This window comes from Lissotriton vulgaris, chromosome 2_1 (genome assembly GCF_964263255.1).
Source record: "Lissotriton vulgaris chromosome 2_1, aLisVul1.2, whole genome shotgun sequence".
In the NCBI taxonomy this organism is placed as follows: domain Eukaryota; kingdom Metazoa; phylum Chordata; class Amphibia; order Caudata; family Salamandridae; genus Lissotriton; species Lissotriton vulgaris.
In genome coordinates, this window is record NC_141687.1 from 169,841,292 (window position 1) to 169,855,261 (window position 13,970).

Here is a 13,970-nt window from a genome sequence, read left to right on the forward strand (position 1 = left end):
TTTTATCTTCACTGCATTTAAGGTGTTTAACTTGTAATTGCAGGATATCTAGCTTGTACACAGTGGTGAAAGTTCCAAATAATATGTGCTTAACCTTTTCTATGCAATCTGCCTCAAAGCTCACAAGTGTTCTTAAAGTATAGTCTCTCTCTCTCATAATAGCAGTAAACTGTATTCTGTAAATTCAAACTGGTCCATGCGACTTTCAAGAGAATGCTAGGAGCAGGACCAAGTACTATGTGGTTTTTATGATATCATTGAATATTTCTAGAAGCTGTGTCTTCTAATAAAACGTGTACAAACTTTCAGAAACAGTCTCCAAGGCTCATATATCCGTTTTTTTCCTGTTTTTAGAGCAAGCGTTCCAGGACTACCCCGGTACAAATTAAGCTGTCCCATTTCCCTTAGTTCTCTCTCACGGTCTCCCCAGCGCGGCTTCTGAGCTGCTGTGCCAAGCCCCTTGACCCCCTCCTGCCCACAATTAATTTTCCCACCAACATTTCTGAAAATGGTGGCGTTGCCATGCCTGCTGTACATTTTGGGACACTCCCAATATGGGTCCCGAGCAGGACATTCCGGGCTCTAAACTCTCAGATAATAACATTTATATGGGGGAAAGGCCGGAGACCGGTAGCCCTGGCTAAGTTGCAAAGCTCCACATCCAAAGGGGGTCTGGCAGTCCCCGACCTCGAGGCATACTATCTGGCAGCACAGCTGCAGTGGTTCGTGGGATGGTTGGCAGACAGTAGAAATCCAGACTGAGTGCAGTCCCCATTCGCCCCAAGTTCTGGCAAGAATCCTACAAAGGCTAAAGCAGAGGCCGTATAGGGGAACGGAGGAGGAGACCATAGTAACAAGATGCTGGTCGAGATGGTTGCAGCGAGCAGGAGGCAGAGTCCCCTATTCCCCAGATATACCCATAGACATGCTTCGATTTTTACAGCACAGAGGGAACTGGGCAGGACTAGATGTCTGGAAAGAGGCAGGGGTAACAGTGGTCGGGGACCGCTCTAGGGACTCACAGATGCTTCCATTTGAGGAGCTCTGAGAGGGGTTAGATCTACCACAAGTGAAATTTCCTACTACATAGAGCCATTACAGCGGCATTCAGGAAACATTGGGCCACGGGAGTGACAGAACCCAGAGCGCTGGACTGTTGCAGATATGTGGTCCTTTCTGCATGTAGGATAAAGACAGTATCCTGTATTTACAGAGCAATCCGGCGACACTTCCAGAAACCACTGGAGCAATTGAGAACACAATGGAAAGAGGATTTAGGGATGCCGATCATAGAAAAAGACTGGGACACCATTGTTAAACACACCCTTAAGGTATCCAGAAATGCCAGGTATAAAACTTATAAATTACTATGTCCGCCATAGGGCGTACCGTACGGCAGTCAGAAGCAGGCGGTACGTGCATGCGGAGGAAGCGGCCTGCCCAGGATGTGGGGAGAGAGAGGCACTTATTTTCCACAAGCTGTGGGATTGTCTTGAGGGGATTTTGGAACGAGGTACTAACGATAATTGAGAACACTATAGACAAAGAGGTACCACATACACAGGCCACTGTATACTACACTGGTTCCCGCACACCTTCAAGACAAAGGTCACCGGGAGGTTTCAAGATTTAACATATGTACTAGTCAAAAGGGAAATCGCGAGGAACTGGAAAGCTGTAAGGGGTCCAAGAATAGAATGTTGGAAGAGAGAGATGGCGAAGTGGGCAGATGCAAACAATAGAATTTTGCAGAGAGCAGCTAATCGAGCCATGGGGATCCTGGAATCTGCGAGAGCATGGGAGAGACTATTGGATGACATGAGGGCTCTGGACTTAGATGAGACAGAGGAAGCCCTAGCCGACTTGCCAATACCGGAAATGGTCAATGAGTTGGAGGCACAGTGGGAATAAGGTAGAACGAGGGTTGTAAGACCCCCCCACCACGCGCAGACGCAGACACAGATAGCGCATATTTTATTTTTATTTTATTTTAATTTCTTCTATAGCGCTGGAATCAATCCCGTAAGGGTATCTCCGCGCTTTGCCAGCTATGGAATCATCAGATAGTGCATCATGAGAAATTAAAATGGCAGAAATGCTTCTTGATAGAGAAGGGTTTTTAATGTCTTTCTGAAGGAGAAGTGGTTGATGGTCGTTCTAACATCGATAGGAAGTTTGTTCCATAAGGCAGGTCCAACTGAGGAGAAAGCGCGGTCTCCTTGTCTAGATTTCTTTGTGGCAGGGGGTTTTAGAAGGGCTTGGTTGCTTGAGCGGAGAGACCTGCTGGGCTGATACAACTCCAGGGATTGAGATAGATATTTAGGACTTGCTCCATAAAGGCATTTGTGAACCGTGCAACAAATCTTGAAGTTGATGCGCTGCCGTATGGGAAGCCAATGTAGCTCTTTCAACAAGGGCTTAGAGGGGGTCCTGGCTGGTGCACTCATGACCAATCTTGCTGCTGTGTTCTGGACTACCTGCAAACGACCTACTGCATCTGCGTTTGCTAATGTCAGCAGGCCGTTACAGTAGTCCAGGCGACTGGTCACCAAGGCCTGTACAAGTGTCTTCCTATAGGTGGCAGCGAGATACGGGAAGACACGTCTAAGTAGGCCGATGGTGTGGAAACACAACCCTGCGATGTAGTTGGTGTGTTCCTTCAGGGTCAGCTTTTGGTCCAACTTCACCCCTAGATTCTTTACATGAGGTTTGGATGTAGGTACTGGGCCAAGATCTATTGGCCACCAGTCTGGGGACCAAAGGATACTCGCCTTGCCAAAGAGGATGACCTCTGTTTTTGTCACGTTACATTGGAGGCAGTTCACAGCCATCCAATGTGACACTGCCCTCATACCCTCAGCAAAGTTCTCCTTGACTTTGGGGCCAAGGGAGCTGAAAGGGTAGAGGAGCTGGGTGTCATCAGCGTAGGAAACCGGTATGAACCCATATTTCCGCACAATCTCAGCAAGGGGGGCCACATATACATTGAACAATGTAGGGCTAAGGCATGAGCCCTGTGGCACCCCCTTCGTGAGCAGCCTTGAGGTGGAACGAAAGGGGCCCAGGCTGATGGATTGTGATCTCCCGGAAAGGAAACTCTCCAACCATGATAGTGCTAAGCCTCCAATTCCTACTCCCTGCAAACGGCTGAGAAGGATGTTATGGGACACGGTATCAAAGGCTGCGGACAGGTCCAACAGCACTAGCACTAGCACATATGGAGCAAGAAGTCAATGCACAACGTTGGCAAATAAAAACTAAGAAGATAGCGACTCGTTAGGGGGAGGTAGGAATGGGAGTTGAAACCTGTTAATTTTGTTGAGATGTTTTTCAGTCTTAAAGGATACCAAAGCAGGGGGGAGGAAGAACACTGCAATGTAATTATATGAATATGTAATTCTCTTAATGTGAACCCACAGGAACTGTATGTGATTCAAATGCCAATAAAATATGCTTTAAAAACAGAAGCTTCCAACAGCTGCCCTCCCTGGAAAGAGCCTCACTGCGAGCACAACGTAGAGATAAACCCAGCAAGTAATTTGTGGCAGAGGACGAAGGAGCAGTAGAAACAAGGGTAAGTACATTAAGACAGAGGTCCTGGAATAAACTGCCAAGGGCTTGAGAGAACCTGCCCTCTCCTCCTCTCAAGTGATACACTGAGATATCCTGACTTGTTTGATAATTGAAATACCTCATCATGCCTGTACTCCCTCTTCTCTAGAATATTCGCAAAGTGACAAAACAAACAAACGAATACTAAACAACCAACTGCTATGAGGGGGTCACGATATTTGAAGAATTCTATGGACTCTCATAAGGGTGTATCAGAATGTCAAACTCTATAAGACATACTGACAGTATCACAAGATCCTAAAACGAAACACAATCTTGCTAATATAAATGTCGTCCACAGGCCTAAGGTGGAAAGGCAGCTGAAAGCAGTCATAAAGAGATTGTTGAAGTGCAGGAGACTTTGGCACAAAAAAAAAAGATTGAGAATATTGCACTTGATTGGAAACCAAACCTGTGTCCCGGGGCTAACAGGGGTTAGGGTTTGCTTTTCGTTGTAATTTGTGAATTGTTCAGTGCAAACTATACAGCAGCACAAAGAAATGTTGCAATGGGAATCTTTTTATAGTAAAATGTGAACATTTCCTAATTGACTAATGAACTTATGCGACTAAAATACAATACCATTCTTTCAGTTAGTGTCCCAAGGCATGGGTGCGAATGTACTGAATCTCTCTTAACAATTTGGAACATAAACTGATGGATTATGTTAAAAATCCATTTATTCACCTGCCAAGACAATTGCCAGACAAATTAGGGCCTGCCTCCTAAAATGATCTGTTTTGAATTTATACACTCTTTTGCATTACTGACTGTCGTATTTAATGCTTTTAGGTGTCCTCTATGGGACACCATACTTCTTTTTCCAGCTGCCATGTCATCAGCGGTGACTTGGCAGGGCTAGGGACAGCCCAATGGCGCCAAGGCAAAGGGAGGGCTGAGCCTCCAGCGGCATGCCCGGTACTGGCGTGGGGTCTCGTCGCGGCCGACAGAAGAAGGCCCACTGCGGCCTCTCTGACCCCTACACCCACAGGGCCGCTACGGCTTGGGGGGCAACATCAGAAGAGAAGAGACGCACATGTTGTTTTTAATGTTTCTAGAAGGGTGCAGCCGGCGCTGCCTGCAGGAAGGGATAGTGGTTCTAGGGATGTGGAAGTAATTGAGGATGATGATGAAAAAGTATGGAGGAAGAGGAGTTGAGAGATGTTGAGGGGGGCGAGTAATGCTGTTGATAGTGTGTTGCAGGTGTCACGGCGCCAGGCGACGAGTACCTGCCGGGCATCATGCTAGGAGGCGAGATCGGCCCCCCTGGAATGGAGGAGTGGAGAGCGTCGTTCAGCTTCCTTGGCTCCAGGTAAAAAAGCGGCGGGTGCGGCCTCTCGGATGGTCTCGGTGGTGGTGGTGGGTGGAGAATGGGTTGAGGGGGAAAGGCCACGGAAGGGGATGTATGTGTCTGACAAAGGGGTAGGCCAGGATGAGGTGATGGCAGGGCCAGCTGGTAAGGTGCCGGAGGACAAGAAGGGCATGGGTGCAGGGCCCTCGGGAACAGGAGTTGACGGAAGCAAAGGATACGGAGACGCAGGTGCCGCGGGCGGGGCTGCCATGGCGGGTGTTGGTGCAACGGGGAGGAAGGTGTGAAGGTGGAGAGTAATGAGTTGAAGGTCAAGCGGCTGCCGTATATGGGGGTCACGAAGCCGTTAGGGGCACATTTGATGTTGACTACTAAGGAGCGCATATGGAAGGGAGAGATTGTGGGGATATTGAAACTCCTGCACCGGGAAGTGAGGGCGAAGGAAGGTTAGAAAGAGGAATAGTATGAGCTCCAGAAGAGGTCGGCGTGCCTCTTACGATAGAGAATTGGATGGCGGTTTTCCTCATTTACACCAGCTTGTATTGCGAGAAGTATTCAGAGCGGTCGGTGTCCATGTTTAAATATATGGACGTTATTAGGAAGGCCCAGATTACGGGGGGGGAAATTGGGGAGGGGGGTTATGTGTGGGCCCAGTACGACAAGGAGTTCAGGGCCCGTATGGCGTGGGACCCCAAGGCCAAGTGGGGCGAGCTGGACACAGAATTGTGGCACCACACGATGAGTCTGGCAGGGTCGGGTAAGACTATATTAACGGCAAGTGGCTGCCCATCGTTTACCAGCCCTTTCAGGGTCGCCCCACCCGAGGAGGGGTGGGGGCCCGGGGCCAAGGGCCAGTCAGGTTTCAAAGGGGCATGTTGGGACTACAATAAAGGGGCATGCACTCGGGAGTATTGCCAGTTCCAACATGAGTGTTCAGGCTGCGGGAAGAGTGGATATGCCCTGGTTAAATGCTGGGGGGCTCAGGGTCAGCAACAGGGGGGCCAGCAGGGACAGGCAGGAGCTTTTCGGCCTGCGACTCGGCAGCAGTCAGGGAGTGGTAGGGGGGCCAAGGAGCCTGGGCCGAAGGGCTCGTACACCAGATAGGGTTGACAGATTGGTCAAGTCAAGTCAAATAATTTATATAGCGCGCTACATACCCAGAGGGTTTCAAGGCGCTTGAGGAAGGGTGGGGAGCTACTTGTCGAATATCCAGGTTTTAAGTTGGTTTCTGAATGCTAGGTGGTTCTGAGTGAGGCGAAGGTGAATAGGAAGTGAGTTCCAGGTTTTAGCTGCCAGGTAGGAGAAGGATCTTCCTCCCATGGTGGTTTTGTTGATGCGAGGTACGGCAGCAAGGGCTTGGTTGGAGGAGCGTAGCTGGCGGGAGGGGGCGTAGAAGGAAAGGCGTGTGTTGAGGCAATCGGGTCCGAGATCGGAAAGTGCTTTGTGTGCGTGGGTTAGGAGGCGGAATGTTATCCTCTTATTGACGGGGAGCCAGTGGAGGTTTTTCAGGTGATCAGAAATGTGGTCTTTACGCGGGATGTCTAGTATGAGTCTGGCTGATGCGTTCTGGATACGTTGGAGTTTTTTCTGAACTTTTGCGGTGGTACCGGCGTATAGGGTGTTTCCGTAGTCCAGGCGGCTTGTAACCAGTGCGTGGGTGACCGTTTTTCTAGTTTCGGTGGGGATCCAGCGAAATGTTTTTTTGAGCATGCGAAGAATGTTGAAGCAAGATGATGAGACGGCGTTGACTTGTCTGATCATCGAGAGTGAGGAGTCCAGGATGACGCCCAGGTTCCGTGCGTGGTCCGTCGGGATGGGTGCTTTTCCAAGTGCCTCTGGCCACCAAGAGTCATCCCAGGCGGAGGGGGAGGTACCTAAGATTAGGACTTCTGTTTTGTCTGAATTCAGTTTCAGACGGCTGTGCTTTATCCACTCGGCTACTTCTTTCATTCCTTCATGTAGGTTAGTTTTGGCGGTGTTGGGGTCTTTGGTGAGTGAGAGGATCAGTTGAGTATCATCAGCGTAGGAGATGATGTTGAGGTTGTGTTGGCGTGCGATGGCAGCGAGGGGGCTCATGTATACGTTAAAGAGGGTGGGGCTGAGTGAAGATCCTTGTGGCACGCCGCAAATGACTTCAGTGGCCTCTGACTTGAATGGCGGGAGGTGGACTCTCTGAGTTCTTCCGGCAAGGAACGAGGTGATCCATTCTAGAGCTTTTCCTTGGATTCCGATGTTTCTGAGGCGGTGTATCAGGGTGCTATGGCAAACTGTGTCGAAGGCTGCGGAGAGGTCGAGGAGGATGAGGGCGACTGTGTCTCCATTGTCCAGTAGAGTTCGAATGTCGTCTGTTGCTGCGATGAGTGCGGTCTCAGTGCTGTGTTTTGCTCGGAAGCCGGACTGTGAGGAGTCGAGGGATTTGTTGGTTTCGAGGAAGGCGGCGAGCTGGTTGTTGACAGCTTTCTCGATGACTTTGGCAGGGAATGGAAGGAGCGAGATGGGGCGGTAGTTTTTGAGTTCGGTGGGGTCAGCTGTGGGTTTCTTCAGAAGGGCGCTGAGTTCGGCGTGTTTCCAGCTTTCCGGGAAGGTAGCGGAGTTGAGGGAGCAGTTGATGATGTCTCGGAGGTGTGGTGCTATGATGGAGTCTGCTTTGTTGAAGATGTGGTGAGGGCATGGGTCTGTGGGGGATCCTGAGTGGATGGAGTTCATCAGGCAGATGGTGTCCTCAGTGGAGATTGGGTTCCAGTCATTAAGGATGTTCAAGGGGGGTGAAGGTACGGCAGAAGGTTGGGTGGGTTGGTCTCCGGGTTGGTTGTCGAAGCTGTTGTGGATGTCAGCGATTTTGTTGTGGAAGAACGAAGCTAGGGAGTCACAAAGGGTTTGAGAGGGAGTGATGTCATTGGAGTTGGCAGTAGGGTTGGTAAACTCTTTGACGATGTTGAATAATTCCTTGCTGTTGTGGGCGTTGTTGTCTAGCCGGTCTTTGAATGCGGCTTTCTTGGCAGTCCGGATCAGTTGGTGGTGTATGCGGGTGGCGTTTTTGAAGGCGTCCCTGGTGCTGGTGTTTGGGTCTTTTTTCCAGGCTTTCTCAAGGGAACGACAGAGTTTCTTGGATTTCTGAAGGTCATCGTTGAACCAGGAGGCTTTTTTGCTGGCTAGTTTGATTTGACGTTTTTTCAAAGGTGCTAGGTTGTCTGCGCTGTTGGTTAGCCATTGAGTGAGGTTAATGGCTGTTTGGTTGGGGTTCGAAGAGTGGGCCGGGGGGTTTTGAAGAAGCGATGAGGAGATCTGGTCGAAGGTGATTTTGTTCCAGTTTCTTCGCAGAGTAGGTTGAGGATGGTTGTGGGTTGTGGTCTTTTTGTAGACAAAGTGAACGCAGCTGTGGTCCGTCCAGTGGAGAACTGTGGTGTGACTGAAGGAGATATGTTTGCTGGAGGTGAAGATTGGGTCGAGTGTGTGACCTGCGTAGTGAGTGGGGGTATTAACAATTTGTTTGAGTCCGAGGTTGGCGAGATTGTCCAGGAGGGTGGTGCCGTTGCTGTTGTTGCTCTTTTCCAGGTGAAAATTGAGGTCTCCCAATAGAATGTAGTCCTCGGAGGGGAGGGCGTGTGGGGTGATAAAGTCAGTGATGTCTTCACTGAAATGTGTACGGGGTCCTGGTGGCCTGTAGAGGATGGTGCCTCTGAGTGTGGTTTTGGGGTCGGTGTGGATCTGGAAGTGGAGGTGTTCGGCGCTAGCGAGGTTGACGTCTGAGCTGGTTGAGATGCGGATGGAATACTTATGGACGATAGCGATGCCTCCTCCTGTTTGGTAGGTGCGGTCTTTTCGGATGATCTTGTAGCCTTCCGGAATGGCAATGGTGATGTCTGGGGCTGAGGAGGCGTTCATCCATGTTTCAGTTAGGAAGGCGACGTCCGGAGAGATGGTGTCTAGTAGATTCCAAAGATCGATGGCGTGTCTGTGGACTGAGCGGGTGTTGAGCAGGATGCATTTTAGGTGGTTGGTATCAGATCTCTGCTTGGTGTTCGTGGATGGGGAGTTGGTTTTGGTGCCGTCAAACTTGCAGGAGTTGCATGTGAAGGGTCCATGGGTTTGTCCAGGTGCGGCTTGGGCGCAGTTGGGGAGTCGGCCGGGGTTTAGGGCTAAGAGGGTGGAGGCGTCGTATGTAATGCGGGTGGGGTGGATGGTACGGGGTCCAGGGGGACAGGCACTGGGCGCGGGACAGGCGCGGACGGGCGTAGGCGAGCTTACCTTTGGCGCACCTTCGGCGCGGCCGCAGCGCGTGGACGCTGCGCGTTGGGACATTGGTCATAAATGGATAGTGGAGGGAGCGGAGCGTGGGAGGGTCAGCTGGGAGGCGGGAGCGTGGGGGATGGGCTGGAGGCACAATACAAAATGGCAGCAGACAACAACAACAGGCAAATAGGACGAGATTGGGGCACAATGTTCAATGAGCGCTACAGCAGCTAGGCAGGTACAAATATAAGCAGGCAAATAAATACAAAGTCACTGCGAGCAAGCACAGGGTCGATTTTGGCAGCAGTGCTAGCGCTACGATCCCAAGAGGCACTAATTAGGCAGGCAAAATATTTCTGAAAGCGCTATGATAACAGAAGCACAAATTAGGCAGGTTATTAAGTTCAGAGTCAGTGCAAGCAAAGTGCAGGGACGATTTTGCCAGCAGTGCAAGTGCTACGATCACAAGAGGCACTAATTAAGCAGGCAAAATATTTCTGAAAGCGCTATGATAACAGATGCACAAATTAGGCAGGTTATTAAGTTCAGAGTCAGTGCGAGCAAAGTACAGGGACGATTTTGCCAGCAGTGCAAGTGCTACAATACCAGGATGCAGGGAGGCAGGGAGGAGCGACCACGTCTGCAGGAGTCAGGCTGGCCACGGCAGCTCTACAGGATTATCCAGACAAGGGGGCTGCAGACCGCTTGCGGGCGGTGTTTCTGGAAGGGTTTCGGCTGGGATCCGATGGACCAAGGGTTCGGAGATGGGTTGACAATTTGAAGTCGGCGAAGGAGGCTCGTGAGGTGGTGCAAGATAAGTTGGATAAGTAAGTTGGGGAGGGCCGAATGGTCGGACCCTTTGAGTATTGGCCTTTGGAGGATTTGATAGTGTCCCCCATTGGGGTAGTGCCAAAAAAGGAGAAGGAGCGGTTTCGCCTCATTCAACATCTGTCGTGACCCGAAGGTGGCTCTGTAAATGACTTTATTGATGAGCTAGAGACCACGGTGTCTTATTCCTCTGTTGATGCAGCCATGTCCCTTGTGGTGACCGCGGGTGCAACAGCGATGATGGCAAAGTGCAACATCAAGTCGGCTTTCCGGCTGCTTCCAGTCCACCCAGACGATTGGGGCTTACTGGGGATCCAGTTTAACGGCCGCTGGTACGTGGACAAAGCACTGTCGATGGGCTGCTTAATGTCTTGCGCACAGTTCGAATGTTTTAGTACATTCCTACAATGGTTGTTCACTGAATGGACGGGTCACCAAGGAGTAACGCACTACCTGGATTACTTTTTCTTGGTGGGCACCCCAGGCTCCACGGACTGCCAGGATGCGTTGGACAGGTTCCAGGAGATCATGGGAGATTTGGGTGTGCCATTGGCACCGGAGAAGACAGTGGGGCCATGTACGACGCTGTCATTCTTGGGAACTGAACTGGATTCTGGGGCAATAGAGGCCCGTTTACCAGTGGATAAGCAGCAGCAAATGTTGGAGCTGCTGGAGAATATGTTGGCACGACACCAGGTCACGGGATTTGAAATACAGGTGCTGTTGGGTCACCTCAATTTCGCTTGTGGGGTGGTGCAAGTGGGACGGACTTTCTGTAGGAGACTGGGCAGGGCTTTGGCCGGGCGAAGGCCGCTGCAGCTGCATCACCACGTGCTGCTGTCCGCGGGTCTTCGGGAGGATCTGAGGATGTGGCAGTTCTTTTTGAAGAACTTCAACGGGGTCCCTATGATACGGGGCGATGACATGGCCTGGGATGTACAATCTTTTCTGATGCAGCGGGGAGTGAGGGCTTCGGGCTGTACTGGCAGGGCAAATGGTGTGCGGAGAAGTGGCCCCCCGACTGTGTGGGGGTGGGGGGAGTATTGCCTTTCTGGAATTCTTCCCCTTCGTGGTGGCAATCTCACTTTGGGGGAAATTGCTGGCTCACAGAGGGTGATATTCAATATAGATAACATGGCGGTGCTGGAGGTGGTGAATAGGCAGTCTGCTAGAGACGCGCAGGTCCTGAAGTTGCTGAGAGTGTTTGTGCTGGGCTGCTTGCGGCATGATATTGCCTTTCACGCGGTGCATGTGCCCGGGGTTGAAAATGACATAGCCGATGCTTTGTCTCGTTCGCAGTGGGGGAGATTCGGTGGGTTAGCCAAAGACGCGGATCAGAACCCGACCAGCATGTCGCCACATTTGTGCTACGTAGGCAACACAGGATGTTGCAGCTGGTTTTAGGGTCCCTGGTGAACTCTACTAAGGTGACTTACATGACAGCATGGGAGGAGTTTGTGTTTTCTGGTGCGAGACGGCGGGCTTCAGGGCCGGGGCTTTAGGGCCGGGGCACCAGGAGGATGTCATCCAGTTTATACTGTCCTTAATTGAGAAAGGGCTCACACGGGTCACGACAGCGGGTAAATTGGCAGGGATCACCTTCATGGGTAAGCTCCTGTGGGGTTACGCGCCGTCGGCTGGGGAGCTCGGCTCTCGCATACTCGAAGGGTGGGTCCGGGAGTGCCGGGCGTGCCGGGTTAGGCAACCTTTGTCTTGGGATCTGCTGGAGTAGGTGTTGCAAACCTCGCCTCTGGTTTGCAGGGACGATGGGGATCTATGCTTGTTTTCCTCAATAATGTTGTGGATGTTTGTAGGGGCCTTCCGGGTGTCCGAATTGCTGGGGGCCAAAGGTGGAGACAGCGTTTTGTGGTCCGAGGTTTCTCTTAAAGGGAACAAGGTATGTCTTTGGCTGCAGAAATCGAAGACAGACCAGAGAGGTGTGGGCCGTTGGGTCTCTCTGCAGGTGACAGATTTGGTTGGATATGTCCTGTAGGGTTGGGGTTGAGATTGAGAGCCTTGACATCGGGCACGGAAGGGGCAGTTCTTCGGCACACGGATGGGCGGGCGGCAAAAGGCTTGCAGCTATTGGCCATTTTAAGGAAGGCCTTGGCCATTCTTGGTTTGGTTTGGATGGCAAACGCTATGGCACACATTCTTTCTGGATCAGCATCGGAGGCGAATAACCGGGGATGGGGGCGAGGGGACATTATGAGTTTGGGCGGGTTGGTCCAACTGCTATCAGCGTTACGTGCGCAGCGCTCCTAGCCAGTTGTAGCGTGGTTGTGTATGTTTTCTCCTGTACTCACAAATGTTTTTCGTTTCAGGTTCGGTGACTGGTCCCCTCCCCAGGGATATGTCAATATGGATCGTGGGCCACTTGTTTGTCAAATGGGTCCAGGTTCAGGCCCGCACCAGTTATTTTGGGGAGAACCTTGGATTTAACCCAGATTTGTTTATTGTTTGTTGGAAGGGAAAGGGGGGTATGCTCTGGAGGGAACTGTTGGAAGTGCTGAACAGGATGTTGGTGGCTGGTAGGTGCCCTGATGTCCTGGTCCTCCACGTGGGGGAGAATGACATGGTCAGAGAGACGGGGTTAGTGTTCATGAGGGCCATGAGGAAGGATTTGGAGGAAATTAAGAGGCGGTGGTCAGGGTGCACGGTGGTCTGGACAGAGTTTGTTCAGCATCAGGTGTGGAGGGGCGCAGTGAACCCCGGTGTGGTGGATAAGGCCAGGAGGAAGGTGAATGTTGAGATGGTAAGGTTTTATCGCCATTTGGGTTTTTTGGGTTTTTCTCAAATCACATGACATTACATTCATTATGATGCGCAGGAATTGTTCAGGGGCAAAGGGGTGCACCTTTCACGGCTTGGAATGGATCTCTACTTTTAGGAGTTGCGGGAAGTGCTGGCCAGGCCGCTGTGAGTGTGCAGTGGTTGAGCAGGGCATCTTCTGGGGATCCGGTGGGGGGTTAGGTTAGACAGGGGGCCTGGGGAGGGCAGGGAGTTAGGGCTAGAGAGCGGGGAGCAGAAAAAGGTGGAGGTGGCGTATTCGCCTACCCTCCCGCCTTATCCTGGGTGGCGGGGTTGTTTTTGAAGTTAGCCAAGTTTGGCTGGAGTTTGGTAGTTTATGGTTAAGTTTGGGGAGTTTGTGACCAGGAGCGGTGAAAGGGTAAGCAGGTTGGAAGTTTACATTAGAGGTTCGTTAGTTACAGTTGCAGGAAGACAATTAGGATTGTAGGTCATGGGAGGGTAGGAGTTTTAAATGCTATGTTATAAGATTGTGTAATATTTATTGTTATTGAAATTAATGCATTGTATGTTGCAGGGTGGGGGTTTATGATGTGAGGATCGTAGGGGTGGGGGGAGGAAAGATAAGGGGTCAGGTACATTTATGTTTAGAGAGGTTTTAGTTTTGTAAGGCAATGTGCCAGTGTCAATAAAATTGTGATATGCACCTGTTTCAATAAAGCGGCCTTTTACACACAAATGGTTGTCGGTGTGGCTTGCTCCCTCTTCCCTCCCAATCACGCATGGCCACTTCCCATGTGTATTTGAATATAAATGGCATATATATATGTATATATGTATATATATATGTATATATATATATATATATTTCCGCACTTGCACTTTTTTCTGCGACAAGCTCAAATATACGACCATCAGCCAGGAAAAAACACGGAAAACGCAGAGTGCAGGTGAGTTTCTTTTATTCAACAGCACACCACGGCAGCATAACGTTTCGGCCTGCTCAGAGGCCTTGGTCACATGGCGCGCTGAGAGAGTTACAAGAAATTTAAAGGGCTCATTCAACAATTGATGGACACATTTGATTGGTTACTTTGTAGGCAGTGGGAGTGTTCAACTGCGATGGAAAAAGTTTTTGCAATTGCAATTATAAGGGCGGGGAATCAGATGTCATAACATGATAGCCCTTAGCATTGATACCTGTATAAATACATTTTGTGGATTCCGACAGTTTGACTAA

The 13,970-nt window shown here is 50.6% G+C and overlaps 1 protein-coding gene across 1 annotated transcript in view; it reads right to left on the reverse strand.

The window, feature by feature from the left end:
- The window catches only part of LOC147729766 (caspase-1-like), a 793,050-nt gene that overhangs the window by 404,023 nt on the left and 375,057 nt on the right, over positions 1 to 13,970 (reverse strand). The gene's annotated exons all lie outside the window — the stretch shown is intronic.